Consider the following 17,674-nt stretch of genomic DNA (forward strand, 5'->3'; position numbering starts at 1 on the left):
TAATTGGGTTAATAGCGCATAAAGCCAGTCAGTATAATATTGTTATCTAATATTCTCATCTATATTTAGTCTTTATGTGTGTAGAGCAAATGATCTAATATGTTTGCGATGTTTCTCGTGTCTAATAAACGAGAATGCATAATAGACATCCTTCAGGGTTTCCACCAAATGGATTTGGCACTTTAACTATAACAAAATTATTTCCACCCACGAAATATACGTTCAGTCATTTTGAAGATAGGAACATATGTTCATTATATTGAGAATAATAAACAGATACGCGAATATTCGGATTCAAACCGAAATAGAATTAGGAATAGTGAAAATAACAATTAACGTAACATTTATACGAGAAAAAATACAAAGGGCAATAATTGAAATTTTTTCTCATATCTTGGTATCACTATACATATTCACATGCATACTTACACAAATATTTGCATATAACTCTCTGTCTGTCTCTGTATATGTATACCATATGTTACGTATATATATTATATCATACCTTCATACTGTGTGGATTAATTTCCCCGTTGGTTGGCCGCTGCTATTTATAGGGTATTAAAACCTTTCGGTATGCAAATTATGGACTACTTCATAGGGTAACTGTTGCAGTTTTTGAGGATATAACCAGATTTGCAGTTTTCGTCTGTGGTGATTGTCATAATGATGTAGAAACCTCCGATGAGAACAAGAAATGGTATAAAAATCGAGTAAGGCTGTTCGTTCTATTTTTAAGTCTGTGGATAAATGGTTAAAGTTTTGCCCTGATTATAATTATACCATATGTTATATATATGTTATATATCTTTTATTAAACTTTTAATACTTTTGATATATATTTAAAATAATATTAATTAATTAATTTTATGTATTGTCTTATATTTTTCATTCTTTGATTTGCCTAATAGTAGTTTTATCTCTAATTTAATATGATATTTATATATATATAACTTATAAATAAGGGCAAACGAAAACATTTCTAATGCCAAATATGTCCAATTTCGGCATTAGAAATTTTTTCGTTTGCCCTTATTTATAAGTTGTATACAATTTTAACTTTTAAAAGTATTATTTAATATGCTGGCCATTGATAAATTTTTCATTTTGTCGAAAAAAATTATCCTACATTAAATATATATATATATATATTATATATATATATATATATATATATATATATATATATATATATTAGTATAACAACAGGCAAGCAATTTTCACTCGAAACAGCAGTCGATACTTTTAGATAGATATATAGAGACAATGAAATCCTTAGTGTCAAATACCATGTGGAATAGAGAATCAGCTCAATTTGTACAAACACTTTTACTCGTTCTTTTTCTGTGATTCCAGAATTAAGTGACCCAGACATATTTAAATTCTATGTTGAAAGATATGCTGAGATTGTCAGAAAAAATGTTTTTTAACTTATTTCATTTGCATATTTTCCACTGCATATCGTAAGCATACGCTTCATATTTCCACTCAGTTAAACCGAAGGATTCGTTCCAAGACAAAATGAGGAGGCCTGGGATCCGTCATTGCAAACGCAACATAAATTGTAAATACAGACTGAATCTTCGTAAGAAAATTTATCTCTTATTGAGTTCAAATTTTTAAACGTTAATTTTTTAATATTATTTCCTGAATGTCCAACTTATACACTGATATGCCACAGCTCAACTTACGGTTACCTGAAATCTGATCTATATTGTTCCGTTTACAACGAAAGGATTTTGAGGACTAACAAAATTTACTGACACGTATGCACAGAATGGCATTTGCTTTTTCCACTGCTGTATGAACTATAAACTAAAATTAATGAATGCCAATTTGGAATTAATTAACTATATCATTAGCAAGATTTTCATTATGTGTAGTGGTGTCTACAAATAATTCCAGAACACAAATAATTCGATAAGATGTGACGTCGCCAGCCCGTCATAAATACTAATATTCACGCGTAAAACTATTAACTTAAACCTTTGCTCCAAGAACACCATGTTTATCTAACATGAGTATGAATTTGTCGTTAATTGACTCAAATATAAAGTTGTCTTTTATCGTTGTTTGTGATGAGACTGGTGTAGATTTAATCATTGTTCGCAAAACATTTGCCTTTCATTATAATTAAAATGTATAACAATATTCATTGCTAATATCCAAAATATGGCTTTCCATTTTCTCTTTGATAGGACTATTTTTGCAGAAAAAGAATATCACTGAAAAATTTCTTTTGGGGGAAATCTTTTTTGAAAATTAGAAGTAGAATATGATTATCATTTGCTGAAATGGCCATTTTTGTAAAACTAAATTTTAGCCGTACAGAAAATAAATTATTTCTACGCCCAAACCGTTATATATATGATAGTTTCGCGTGTGTAACTGTGGGCGTATATTTGTTCACTTGGCTCACTGTAGGCTTGTAAACATTGATAGTATGACAGAAAAAAGCCTATGGTGGAAAATGCAAATACCACCCTCCTCTATATTTTCTATGTCTTTCGTTCAAATTAATATTCCTCTGGTTTTTTATATGCTTTCACTTTTTTAAAGCAGGTAAAATAATCCTATAAATTCCTTCAATCTTTCGTTCTAATATTTCGCATTATATGAAATATGAGAAACTTATAGTAGCTAATTCGGTATTTCATAGGGTGGATAGAAATACTGGAACACAGACTTTAGATTGGAACAATGATTGATTAGTGACTATAACATTGATTACATATCAGCTTACATATGAATATTGATTAATATCAATTTATAGCCATGAATTAAACAAACAACAAATGGATCTTCCGCAGTTCAGTAATTTCCAAACATTATTGAAACATAGTATAAATATTTAATATTTTATTATATTTAACTAAATATCTGTGTGTATAATAATAATAATAATAATAATAATAATAATAATATATAATAATAATAATAATAATAATGATGATGATAATAATAATAATAATATTAATAATAATAATATTAATAATAATAATAATAATAATATTAATAATAATATAATAATAATAATATAATAATAATAATAATAATAATAATAATAATAATAATAATAATAATAATAATAATAATAATAATATTAATAATAATAATAATAATAATACCGAACGCGAGGGAATGCAGCTTTCGAAACGAGCCTTTTAAAACTAGATTCAGCGGCAGATCAAATGATTTCATAATTAGTGTACAAAATGCACTTTTTAATCGTCAGTGCAAGCATAATCAAGACACACTAATATGAACGTACCAGGCGAACACCAAATTTATCCAGCATAGTGTATAAATTATTCACACTTATATATCTATGTAAAATGCAGACTTTTCGATTTGCATCTCGGTACGAGTGTTTATCCAGAATAAAATTCGGCACTGAATATATTCCGGTTAAATTTACAATTGGAAAATAGGACTAAATCTTTATAAGCATTTATCAAGTAGTTAATTTGAAAAACCTCATAAGGGAAACATCCATCAGTTTTTCCTTTAGTGTTAAAACGCTCGCTTCGAAAGTTGCATTACCTCGCGTTCGGTATAATATGTTTTATTATGGTAGTTTGACTTTAAGAGTCCCTCCTAGCGTGAAACATTCATGTATAGTAATACCCTTAATATATATAAATATATTTAAGACGAATAATTGATGGATTTTTCCCTTATGAGTTTTTTCACGCTAACTACTCGATAAATTCTTATAAAGAGTTTATCCTATTTTTAAATTGTAAATTTAACCGGAATATATTCGGTGCTGAATTTTATTCTGGATAAACACCGAGGGAGAGTAGCAGAATGGGTCGAAAAACTGTTGTACAAAATAAAGATTAACACCAAATGTATATTTCCGTTGCTTATGAAATTATTATTATTATTTTTATTATTATTATTATTATTATTATTATTATTATTATTATTATTATTATTATTATTATTATTATTATTTCAAGTATCACTGCAGAGTTCCTGAAGTAGATTCATCCGGTATATACCGTGACTGCGAATGACACCATGTAGCCCAAATTGTACCAGTGCTTTGCTCAATACTTCAACACACTAGTCGACATATAACAGTTAGTCCAATATATTAAATGTATGTACTAATGTGATTCGCTAAATCCCTAATTGTCTTATAGTGATTACTGTGTCTACAATTTACCTATCAGTAAATTATCATATATAATTTTAAGTTTTGTTTTTGCTGTAATTATTCTCTAGCCAGGATTACATGCTGACTGCGGGACGCTAACGAACACTACACAATTATTTGAAATGCGTATTACATTTCAAAATGTATTGCATTGTCAAAGTTATTATATAATTTAAGTTTGAAGATAACTCTTTCTAGTCAGTGGATATGCAGATCCCTCAACTGAATATAAATCAAACTCTAGTTTATTATCAATGTGATATTTGCTATCTCAATAAAATAACGAGTCATTTAAGAGATAATTCGCCGCTAATACTAACAGGTTCACCGAAAGCAGTACAGTTATATTCATGGATATAATTTGGGATAATTTATTTGTAAGCACTTTTTTGCTCAATATTATACTGTTTGATGATTTAGTTTACTTTATTCATTTTCATTCCATATAGATAATCAATATTTGTTATGTGTTAAACCTCAATTTTTGTCATTATGCGTACTGAAATGTTATTACATCGAATTGTAACTACAATAATTCATCATAGCTCATATTCTTCTAAGACGATATTTGAAATGAAATTTATCAAAGACTGTACTATTCCCTGCTTTAATTCTGTACACGATGAGATATGAAATGATTTTTATACATGTAACATGCCTTTAATAACTACACTTAAAACTGCGAACGTATTGATACCCATGAAGAGCAAATGATAGCCATTTCTGCTACTCTACACAAATCAGTCATTTTAATGTCGTAATTTTGTTACCATTACCAGTGTCCAATCATAAATAAACTGAATAATAATAATATTAAAGTTACTGTAGTAAATATCATTTTTTTTTCAGCAATGCTATATCCATCCATTGAAGCACTCACCTGGTGATAGTCGTTATTCTAAAATCCATTAACCCATGCCCTTTGCTGTTATGTGCGTTTTTAATGTTCTCGTTGCTAAATAGCCGTGTTTTGTTACCTGACTACCTCTACTTTGTTCATTACATTTGGGATCTTGAAATGCTGCTGCCGATTTCGATGCATAGATCACCTGTGAAAAGATCACCTGTGAAACTAGAGTGTTTTTATAATGCCCTTGACGGAAAATCGGACAACGTATAATTCCATTCCATTAATAAATCGTATCGTCACACTCAATGTGTCATATCAATATCAAGTCAATAGCATAAGAGTAACATGAGAATACAAACATATTTCCGAGGCTATATGTATTGCTGCTGTTAAATATATAACTTTCTTAGAACACCGTGAATTAAAACAGACTTCTGATGCTTTCGTTTTGCATTACACATGCTTGTCGCTCAAAAAAATGCTTAATTTTGCTTCCTGTCCTACACGCGTATATGTATATATATATATATATATAGATAGATAGATAGATAGATAGATAGATAGATAGATAGATAGATAGATAGATAGATAGATAGATAGATGGCTGTGCCTTTGTGCAGTACTTCATTAGCTTGTCAGTATTGTAATCAAGATATAGTGCAAATGTAATTTTGCTTTACAAACCTCCGCAAACAGTCTGTAATCAGGAATCCATGACACTGAACAGAATACGAATATGAACGTAAACTTGCCCTTTACTTCTATCTGTATATCTAACTCTCCCCTCTCTCTTTATCTCTATCATTCTCTCTCTCTCTCTCTCTCTCTCTATATATATATATATATATATATATATATGTATATATATATACTTAATAAATATGATTCAGCAAAGATTTGCTTTACCACATACGGAAGTTAATAAATAGCAACAAAAATGTTAGCTATTTCTTCTACTTTAAAAAGGGACTCCCAGGAAAAACAAGTATTTTGGTTTTTCTGGGAGTCCCTTTTTAAAGTAGAAGAAATAGCCAACGTTTTTTGTCTGCTAATTCTAAACTTCGGTATGTGGAAAAGCAATCTTTGCTGAACCCTATTTATTAAGTATTACTTAAGTTTACCATGAAATGGTCCTTTATTCATGCCGAATTCTACTTCGTGAAATTATTGATTAATTCTTAATTCATTAATTTTACCCTTTGTTGTCATATATATATATATATATGTATATATATATATATATATATATATATATATATATTGACTGTAACCATAACTCGAATTATTACGATTTGGACAGCCATGAAACGATCGTAGTGTTTTACTCATTATCTTTTATTAAACTTTTAATACATTTGATATATATTTAAAATAATATAAATTAATTAATTTTACGTATTGGCTTAAGTTTTTCATTGTTTGATTTGCCTAATAGTGGTTTTATCTCTAATTTAATATAATATATATATGTATATATATATATATATTATATATATATATATATAATATATATATATATTTATATATGTTGACGACAAAAGAACGGACGATTATATTATAAATTTCATTAACTCATAGCTGTTTCTGCAAGAAGGTGCACTGGATTCATCGATGAGTGCCTCAATAACACCGTATAGCTTCATCACATTCCAGACATCTTATTGCAGAAACAGTTCTTTTGAGGTTCATTACAAAATCTGTTATGTAAGTGTGTGGTTATGTGTGTACGTGTGTACCAAGTCGAAAGAAGTGAACCACCCTCCACCACGATGTCACGAATGACACGCATGACAATCTATCGAAGTTCTCCATAAATTTTCAAAAGTTATTCTGGCCTTCCCATTTGTCCTTTGTACTGAAATAGTTTTTTTTTAAACTACCAATCACCGAATATATACCAGCCATCCTGCTTCATTACTGGAGTTGTGAACTACTATCAATACACTGCTTAAACGATATTCATCCTCACACACTAAGTAGCGAAATACACTCATAACACTGTAGCGTATTATACAACCTGATAAGGTTTCTTCTGAACTGTGAATTGCATTCGATTCCATTATATAATTCCCCACAAAATAAAGAGCAGTGCACATCAAATGGTGCTCGTGCTAAATAAATCTTAAAGTACAGTCCGGCTTCCGTATCAATCATATAAAATATACAAAATGTACCCCCAGCAATTCCTTGGGAAGTGCTTCAGATGACGACTGTTGACCGGCAGTAGTCAATGTGATCTCAAGGCACACTACTAAGGATATATTCAAAACACATTTTGGATACTGTATTTTCAACTTTCCTATCTAAATTGTAATTTTAGATATAAACTGTACATACTTGCACACACACACACAACACAGACTCATACATATATATATGTATATGTATGTTTATCAATGTATATATATATGTGTGTGTGTATTGATCCATTAGTCTATCCTCAATATACTGTATATGTAATATGTATGTAAGTGTCTATGAATATATTTATAAACGTTATTGCGCAATTATATGTATAATATATATATGTATATATATATATATATATATATATATATATATATATATATATATATATATATATATATATATATAATTGAGGGAGATAAATTGATATTAATTTTAATATCAATTTAAAACCAGTAGTCCAGCATTCAAAAATTCTGAGGAGTCAGAGAAAATTCAAGTATATGTGTATATTGGCAGGGCTGGGCTGTTACGTAGCCGGCCAGAATGCTAGAAATAGATCATAAACGGTCATATATATATATATATATATATATATACACACACACACACACACATATATATATGTATACACATGCATTATTTATACGTATATATATATATGCATATATACAGATAGATAGAGAGAGTATGGTTGAGGGAGAGAGAGTGAGAGCGAAATATTCATAGAAAATGGTGATAGGAAGATAGATAAATAGATATATATCTTTTTTGGATGTATGCATTTTTATTTTAGTGTATTTTAGGATTTCTAAAAGTGAGACAGAAATACCATGGTTAATTATTCTCTTAAACAGGAAGAACAGGTAGAATATGACAGTACATTTGGAACCAAATGTACAATATTCGTTTTAATAGATGTACGATAACTGCACACTATTCAACTTTTTGTAAAATATTTCTTCATCGAGTTCAATATTTCTGAATATACATGTTTTGATGGTTTAAAATAACCTCGAAATCTTAAAAGTTCAGTAAAGGCGAAAGATTGCCTGAAAGCACTTAAGAATATCATTTCGTCCCCCCAGAGTTAATGTGGAGGTATCATATCAGTGGAGGATTCATTTTAATGTTGTGAATCTTTGTTTTTATTACAATGTGTCAAATTCAGTGTGTATTGCTAAATATGTTAAACGAGGTGCCTAAAATTTTACTTTTATTCCCCTAATTTTTGAGAAAATGAAAGAAAATAATAGTAACTAAATTAAATCCAAATGTAGTTCGTCAGTTTGACGACCAACACATATTTTAAAATTATATTCAAAATTTGTTTTAAATTATTTCATCTTTATGAAAACCTCCTGAGTTTATGAACTGTGTTCTTTTGTTAATTGATCTTTAATACTTTATAATTCTAATTACTTTACTACTCGATGACATCATTTTGTGCTCGTAAGTTTACTAATATGACGCCATGTTTAAAGATGTTGTGCTGATATAAGGAATTACTGAGAAATAATCAATAATGGTCCATAACTCAAGAATGACAACGCAGAAATTCTTGAAGCACTTGAGATTACACTTCATAAAAAGATACAATAACATTTCATAGAAAATCAAATGAATATCGGGTGAATCTTTTTTGATACTACATGAACTTCATTCATGTGATATCTCCTGCTGTCCAAATATCGGTGCATAATCTTGCGCAATATTCTCACGTGAACTCTGTTGTGAAAACGAAGACTAACTATATGCTGGCAGATTCTCTGGAAACGAACAATAAACGTTTTCGCTAATAAATTAAACAATTAAAGAGACGATAATAAATAATTTTGAGTTAGATTATTCATCGAAATATAATGCGACAACGAATGTGGAAAATATTTTTTAAATGGATTAATCATGATGAATAAACAAAGATTTTCTATGGTATGTGCCAGGTTTTGTGGGTAGTGACTACCAGTCAGGAGAAATTTCAAAAGTATATATTCAGAAATGCATAATTATACAGGCATGCACGAATAAGAGGAAATAAATGACAAAGTAGGAAAAGGTATATACATAAAATGTGTGTGTATGTGTGTGTATGTATGTGTGTGTGATTGTGTGCGTACGTGCGTGCGTACGTCTGTATGTCTCTATGGATCAAGACAATTTGATACAGATTCGTTCGTACTCTTTAGTTTCAAATTCATGGCTAACGACTAGCACTATGTTACAAACTCAAGAGTACCAATGAATTCGAATCAAACATTTTTCAGGCATACATCTATAACTTCAGAAATAGAGAATTATATATAGGCATGTACGAAAAAGAGGGAGATATGATAGAGTAGATAGGAAAAGCAACGTACATATAAATATATATATGCATATATATATATATACATATGTATATATATGCCCACACACATATATATATATGAATATATATATGCACACACACACACACACACACACACACATATATATATATATATATATATATATATACATATATGTGTGTGTGTATGTATGCGAATGTGTGTGTGTGTGTGTGTGTGTGTGTGTGTGTTTGTGTGTAATTTCAATGCGGATCAAATAATTTGCGAGAAAATTAATTCACGAAAAAGTAATTAGCGAAGATAACGTTGTCTTTCTTATATATTGTAACACATTAAAAATGATAATAACAGGATTAAAAATATAGGCGATTGCAGGCCCCCCAAATGCATTAAATAGATGAAGGATTAATATTTATCAAAGTATGTCTACATTCTGGAAATAACAGTCAAAACTCTTATTTATATCGCCAAAATACACAGATAACCACAGAAATCAACTCTCCGCTGGCAAATTGACGAAAAAAATCTCTTAGCATGCATTCAAGTATTTAGAATCACGTGGGCCAGTTTATCGTCAGGCATAATAGAGTAACCTTCCTGAGCATGGGTTACCATCATAGAGAGCCCCAACCTGTTGTGCTGAAGAAATCATGGCAGCTTCAAGTGTGAAAACAATTTCAATACAGAACGAATAATTCACCAGAAAATTAATTCAAGAAAAAATATTTTGCGAAAATAACATTGATATCCATATCATTGATAACATTATTATCCAGAGTACTTTGATTAATATATATGTATATATATATAGATATATATATATATAATATATATATATATATATATATATATATATATATATATATATATATATATGCATGTGTGGTGTGTGGATCAAATCAATTTATTTTAAATTCGTTCGTACACTAGAATTTCCAGCGTGATGCTAGTCGCCAGCATGTTAGTGGTCGCCAGTTTCATTTTGAATTTGAAATTTAATCCAGACATGTACCCCCAATGAATTTAGGAATGTCCATTTTCGTCGTCCACAAACTCGTATATATATATATATATATATATATATATATCTATATATATATATATATATATATATATATATATATATATATATATTATATATATATCAGATTTCCTCCAGGATTATTTTACGTCTCACTTGCGTATAATGGCGAAGGAGAAAAAAAATTTGAAGTGAGTTGGCAAATACAGTCTTCATAAGCATTGTATTGAGCATATCGTTTTATGGAGGCAGATATCTTGCATCCTGCGTATTTCTACTCTAGATATCAGTGACCACGTCTCTCTACTTATTCATTGTGTGTACCAAGTAGACGTACTACGACAGCACTTCCATATCATTGCTTCGTGCATCTATTTGACCTTCGGCTACACCTGTAACGGCAGTTTAAACATTATGCGCCAATCATAACATAAATTCAAAATGTGGCCCTTATTCAAACCAGTTAAACTGAAGATGACTTAAAACAAATGAAAGGAGATGATACTCCAGAAATTAATGATATAACATCGGAAATGTAAAGTAACAGAGCAGAACTGCGTAAAGTTCTTATTCTATGAATCAAGCGCTAAATGAAAGAGGGTGAAATAACCTCATTGTCGAAAGAATATAATTACATCCTATATATACATATATATATGTGTGTGTGAGTATAATATATATATATATATATATATATATAGCAATTAAGGACAACTACTTAATAAGGAAAACTTAACAAGAAATTGTCAGGTAGATAGCGTGAAAGACCATAAGAGAAAAAATTTCGAAAATAATTATTTCTTATTGAACATATTAATTTATATATAGAGGGCATTATACATACATGCCAGAGGGCATTATACATACATGCCACACGCTAAGAGGGACAATTAGTCATTTCTACCAAAAATTTTACTAATCCCACCGATGCAATTTTTCAAAGTAAGACATTTAAAATAATAGACTTGTATCACTGTGATTTCATACCTCTGTATCCATCAGCAAGCCTGGACGTATCATAAATTTTTTCTCTTATGAGGTCTTTCACGCTATCTACCTGACAATTTCTTGTTAAGTTTTCCTTATTAAGTAGTTGTCCTTAATTGCTAACTTTTTATTCCGAAAAAACTTTCCTTTCCCGAAATGCAATTCGTAAAAGTCTGCCATTTACCGGATGTAATATATGTAAACTCACCCATGTGCTTCGTTGATGTTTACCAGTTAGCTGCTCGGCTTAAGCGAGGCAGGGTCATTTATTTATGATACGTCCAGGCTTGCTGATGAATACAGAGGTATGAAATCACAGTGATACAAGTCTATATTTTTAAATGTCTTACTTTGAAAAATTGCATTCGGTGGGATTAGTAAAATTTTGGTAGAAATGACTAATTGTCCCTCTTAGCGTGTGGCATGTATGTATAATGCCCTCTGGCATGTATGTATAATGCCCTCTATATATAAATTAATATATATATATATTATATATATTATATATATATATATATAATATATAAGTGAAACTGATCGCTACATAGGTATTGGTTTTTTATTTCGTATATTTTCCTTTGTCTTGCTTATTTTTTACACTTTTGTTTTGTTCTGATTTTTTTTTTCAGAACACATTCTTCGTGGCTAATAGCGATTTGGACGTCTATATATAGCTTATTCACTGTCCACTTTTAGTGGTTAGTCCTTTAAATTTTGAATGTAAAAAATATTAATATTCTAGGCTAGGCCAATTGATTAATATCAATTTCTACCCTTATTCAATTATATATATATATATATATATATTATATATATAATATATATATATATATATAATAATATTATTATATATTATATATATATAATGGAGAATTTGTACAAAATGTAAAATGGATGACGAGTAAATGACCAGCACAGTTTCGACTACCTGTTGTTATACGTATACTCCAGGATTCTCGTAGCGGCTGTTGGGATAACATTATTAATAAAATACCAGATGGAATGTGTTATAGCCTTTATTGGGTACAACACATATTTCTCTTCAGGTTCACCTATAAATAAATCTCACTAGATGTTTCTTGAGTCGACTTACGTACTGCTGTTTCCATCAAATTCAAGAAAGAGTCGAATTAGAGAACATTTATCGAAACGAAAAAAATTCAAATATGAACGTAGAAAGTGTGCATTCTAGTTTAGAGAAAATTACATAATCTCTCGTTGTTGTAAATCTTAAGAGAAAGGAAAGTAAGTAGAATTTGAAAGGAAGGTAATACTCAGACGAATTTTTTCTTTTTTGTTTTCGTGCTGACGAATATATACATATATTCATAATCATATGCGTATATATATATATATATATATATATACATGTATGAATATATATATATTTATATATATATATATATAAATCTCTCTCTCTCTCTCTCTCTCTCTCTCTATATATATATATATATATATATATATATATATACATACATGTATATATATATATATATATATATATATATATATACATACATGTATATATATATATATATATATATATATCTATATATATATATGTATATATGTATGTATTCATACATAGATACATACGTATTGTAACTGCATATAATTTATATGCAAACTTGTATGTGTGTTTGAGTGTGTGTCTGTCTGTCTGTCAGTGCGTGTTTGTGCGCATACACTATAGGCAACCCGTTGCATGTGTCAGGGCACCAAATTCCAGCTCTTGTCATATAATCTATGTGGGATTTCAAAGCACGACGCAGCAGAAAGAAATAGAAGAAATAATGGGAAATTTTAATATTTGCCCGAAGGCATGCCTTAAAAATATGCTTAGATTTCGTAAGATATATGAAGGGTTGGGGGAACGAACCACGTTTTTCATTTTGCGATAAATATACGTTGCTAAATTATATACCAAAAGGAACAATTGTTGAAAGTTCAACGTTTTCGTGAGAGAGCCACTTACGCCTAAGTCTAGTAACGTTAACACGAATTTATAAATATAGGTACACATATTTACAATGGTACATATGCAAGTGAATATATATCTACATATGTGAGCGTGTGTGTAAGTGTGAGTGTGTATGTTATTGTGTTGTATGCGTGTGTGTAGGCGCGCCTGTAATCTCTATGCAAGATTTCATTAGTAGTTTTGTTCCAGATCCATTGGAATAATTTCAAAACTGTCGAGGATGTTAATGCCGGTACATGTTCGATGAGGCCATTTAACAGAAAACAGTATGTAACTAATCTTCACACACAGTTCAGCCTGGAGATAAATATTCTTCCTGTACTCAAACACTTGTTTCCGAAATTAACTCATAAACATCGTGAAACGGGTGTAGATACAAAGTTTATAGCGTTTCAAAATATATTTATAAAAAAAGAACTACGTTTCTTTAATATCCGAGAATTTTTTTTTTCTTTTGGTGTGTGGTGGGGTAGATATAGAATCCATGTAACTATGATTTATTTGAAAATCGTTAAAAAATTCATTTAATTTCTATATATATATAATTTCCATATATAGGCGCAGGAGTGGCTGTGTGGTAAGTAGCTTGTTAACCAACCACATGGTTCCGGGTTCAGTCCCACTGCGTGTGAGTAGATTTGGTAGACGGAAATTGAAAGAAGCCTGTCGTATATATATATATATATATAAGTGTGTGTGTATATGTTTGTGTGTCTGTGTTTGTCCCCCTAGTATTGCTTGACAACCGATGCTGGTGTGTTTACGTCCCCGTAACTTAGTGGTTCGGCAAAAGAGACCGATATAATAAGTACTGGGCTTACAAAGAATAAGTCCCGGGTTCGATTTGCTCGACTAAAGGCGGTACTCCAGCATGGCCGGAGTCAAATGATTGAAACAAGTAAAAGAGTAAAGAGTATACTATGTCATTAATATACATAATTGACATGAAATCCAAATGATACAAAAACGTGGGTCATATTAATTGTTTTTCTAGGGAAACAGTTACATATGTTAACATTTTTTTTTACTTCTTACAACACAAGCTTCAGATGGGGGTATTACTAAATTGAAAAACAAAACTCATGAGTTATACAGTTAATCACAATGAAATTTCAGATTGATTTTTCTCCTTTTGTAGTTCATATATTTCTCTTCTTAGACTACAGCCAAGTAATAAATATAAATAGTTTCTTACTTGGGTCATAAAAATACGGAAAGAAGATTCTTTCATTCATAGCTATATCTCATCCGGAATTTTTTCATGTAGGACGTGAACTATAAAGAAGAACATATTTGCATGCTTATAACATACACACAGGCACATTCTCACGATGGATTACACAATTTATACTAAGCTTTTCTATCAACAGGGCTGTTATTGTAAATATTGGTATTGCATGAGAAATATATTACATTTTCCCAGTATGCTGCATCGACGGAAGTGAATTTTTCCTTTCATGCCATTCTTAATTATAATCACTTCCCTTTATTCCAAGTCGAACATGTTTTGCATACACACACTGGCACACACACACACACACACACAACACACACACACACACACACACACACACACAAACATTTAGAAATCAAGTGGATTCACAGAACTATAGCGAGCCTCGTCATAGGATCATTATTATCGTTCCTTCTCTGCAAAGAATTTCATTTCCTCTTTATCCTTATCTCCCTTAAGTATGGTGCTGTGTACGGAGAGTGCAACAAATTTAGTGCACACGTACTTAATGTTCCGACTAGTGAATAGTACCGACGAAAAAAAAAGAAAACTAGTTAAAAGTAATTACATCTACGATATTCATTCGAACAATAGAAAACAAGGAAAACAATATTGGAGATGTGAGAAAAGAAGGAAATTTCAGTGCGAATTCACACTTGACGGAAACGAATGAGCCGAAAATCATTTATTTTTCTAGTCAGCACCTTCATCCAGCTGATGTAGATTCCATAAATTCAAGAAAAGCAGTTGTAGAAATAATGTATGAAGCTGTAGAAATCATAGAATCAAGTTCGTGTAGTAAAATAGCGGCTGCATTTACGCAGCTAGCAGAAAATACTTGCTCTCAACTTCCTCGTCTGCTTGTACATTCAAGGACTATTCATGGGTGCCGACAAAAAGGATTCTGGATTTTCCGCTAATCGAGGGGCTAGAACTGGCTTAGAACTACCTGAAGAATAGTGTAAACTTGATAATAGCATATAGTTTCTGAGATATGATTCGGGTTTCAAGGATAAACAGTGCATGAAATATTTGGAGCAGAAAATTCTCTTAAAATTATAGCATCATATCATCATTGGATATGTGATAGAATGCTCAAATTTGTGCCAGTACAGTGGATTCAACTGGTTAGCGTTCACGTACAAGTCCATGGTAGCAGTTTTCCATGGGTTTTTGCATTACTGCTGAATAAGACAAATCAGGCATACGAATTATTTCTCCAACAATTAAAACTTACGCAACCTAATGCATATACGCTTGATCTCATGACAGATTTCGAAGTTTTAGTTCATAAGGCGTTTAAGTCATCATTCCCTAATTTAATTCATCTTTCGTGGAATATATGTTCCCTTTGAGCCAATAAGGCCAAAAGACTTGGACGTAATGATGTTGGGTAAAGTCACATCTAACTAATAAGTTACAAAAAGAAAATGACTCTCCGCAGTCACAACAGAATATGTATATATATTTCGAAAATGATTTCAAACGAATATGTAATCCTGGCGTTCACTGTGTCCCCACTGAAATCGGTTTTGTGTGCCGTATGATCATTGGTAATGTTGGTGATACTCTGATGGTAATGTAACGACAATAACACCAGAATGATCATCTAACAGTGTATGGTCGAATAAGTTGAAACATGCATAGGTCCACAAAAGAATGCAGTAAATAACCATTGTAGAGAAAATTATACAGGTGGAAAACTTACCTTTCCTTGATCATTATTAGCACTATATCTATCTATCTATCTATCTATCTATCTATCTATCTATCTATCTATCTATATATATATATATATATATATATTTATTTATTTATTTATTTACACATACATATATCACAGAATAAAGTTGTACAGTACAGCACAGGTGGAAATATATATGAGAGAATGTTTGAAAATGCAATTTCAAAGATGATTATTGACTTGACCAGTTTCACTTTTTTAGTAAAAAATTGTTAAATGTAAAATGTAAAGCTCTGTATAAGCTTTGTTGCGTTGAGTACTGATTATAATAAAAGTTTAATAATACAGTTATACATTTATTCTTTGATAATAACAGTTATACATTTATTCTTTGATAATAATAAGAGAATATTTTTAAAAAACGGTTTTTATAAATGTCGTGGTTAAGAACGCAGGTTACCAACCCCAAGGTTCACAGTTCGATTCCAGACAGTTACCTGGATAATAATAATAATAATAATAATAATAATAATAATAATAAATAATAATAATAATAATAATAATAATAATAATAATGATGATGATGATGATGATGATGATGATGTTAATAATAACAATAATAATAATAATAATAATAATAATAATAATAATAATAATAATAATAATAATAATAATAGTAACATCGGAAATAACTTAGGAATGAGAACCCAGGTTCGAAATATCCCCAAGACACCTGATGAAGCCTGGAGGGTATATCAACCGAACGTTTTGTTAACAACAACAAAAAATGAGAACAATTATCCGTCAATTCTAAATAATGTCTTTATATTTTATTTTCCTTATTATAAAGAGAGACTTACACTTACTATATTCTGTATTTGAACAGACACTAGTAAGACCGACATATTAAAAGTACATACGACTTCAACTTTTGAAAAGCTTTGAATTATTTATTACACCGTTATAAAAAAAAACATCATTATCAGTCACAGCTCTAGACTAATTGCTTCGCCTACAGTAATGTGATATCAATCATGGTGCTTTTAATTTGTCTGGCGAAACAATTTCTAGCCAAATCTGCAGAGAATTTACTGCAGAAAATTACGAATGCGATATATCTTTCTTTCAGTTGCAACTTTCCAGCGTAGTCAAAAATGAAATAATAATTTTAATATTATAATTTATTTTAAACGTCGTTTAAATCTTTGGTAGTTAAACACCGTTTGTCGGTTCTTGAT

This window comes from Octopus sinensis, linkage group LG19, assembly GCF_006345805.1.
Source record: "Octopus sinensis linkage group LG19, ASM634580v1, whole genome shotgun sequence".
Lineage (NCBI taxonomy): Eukaryota > Metazoa > Mollusca > Cephalopoda > Octopoda > Octopodidae > Octopus > Octopus sinensis.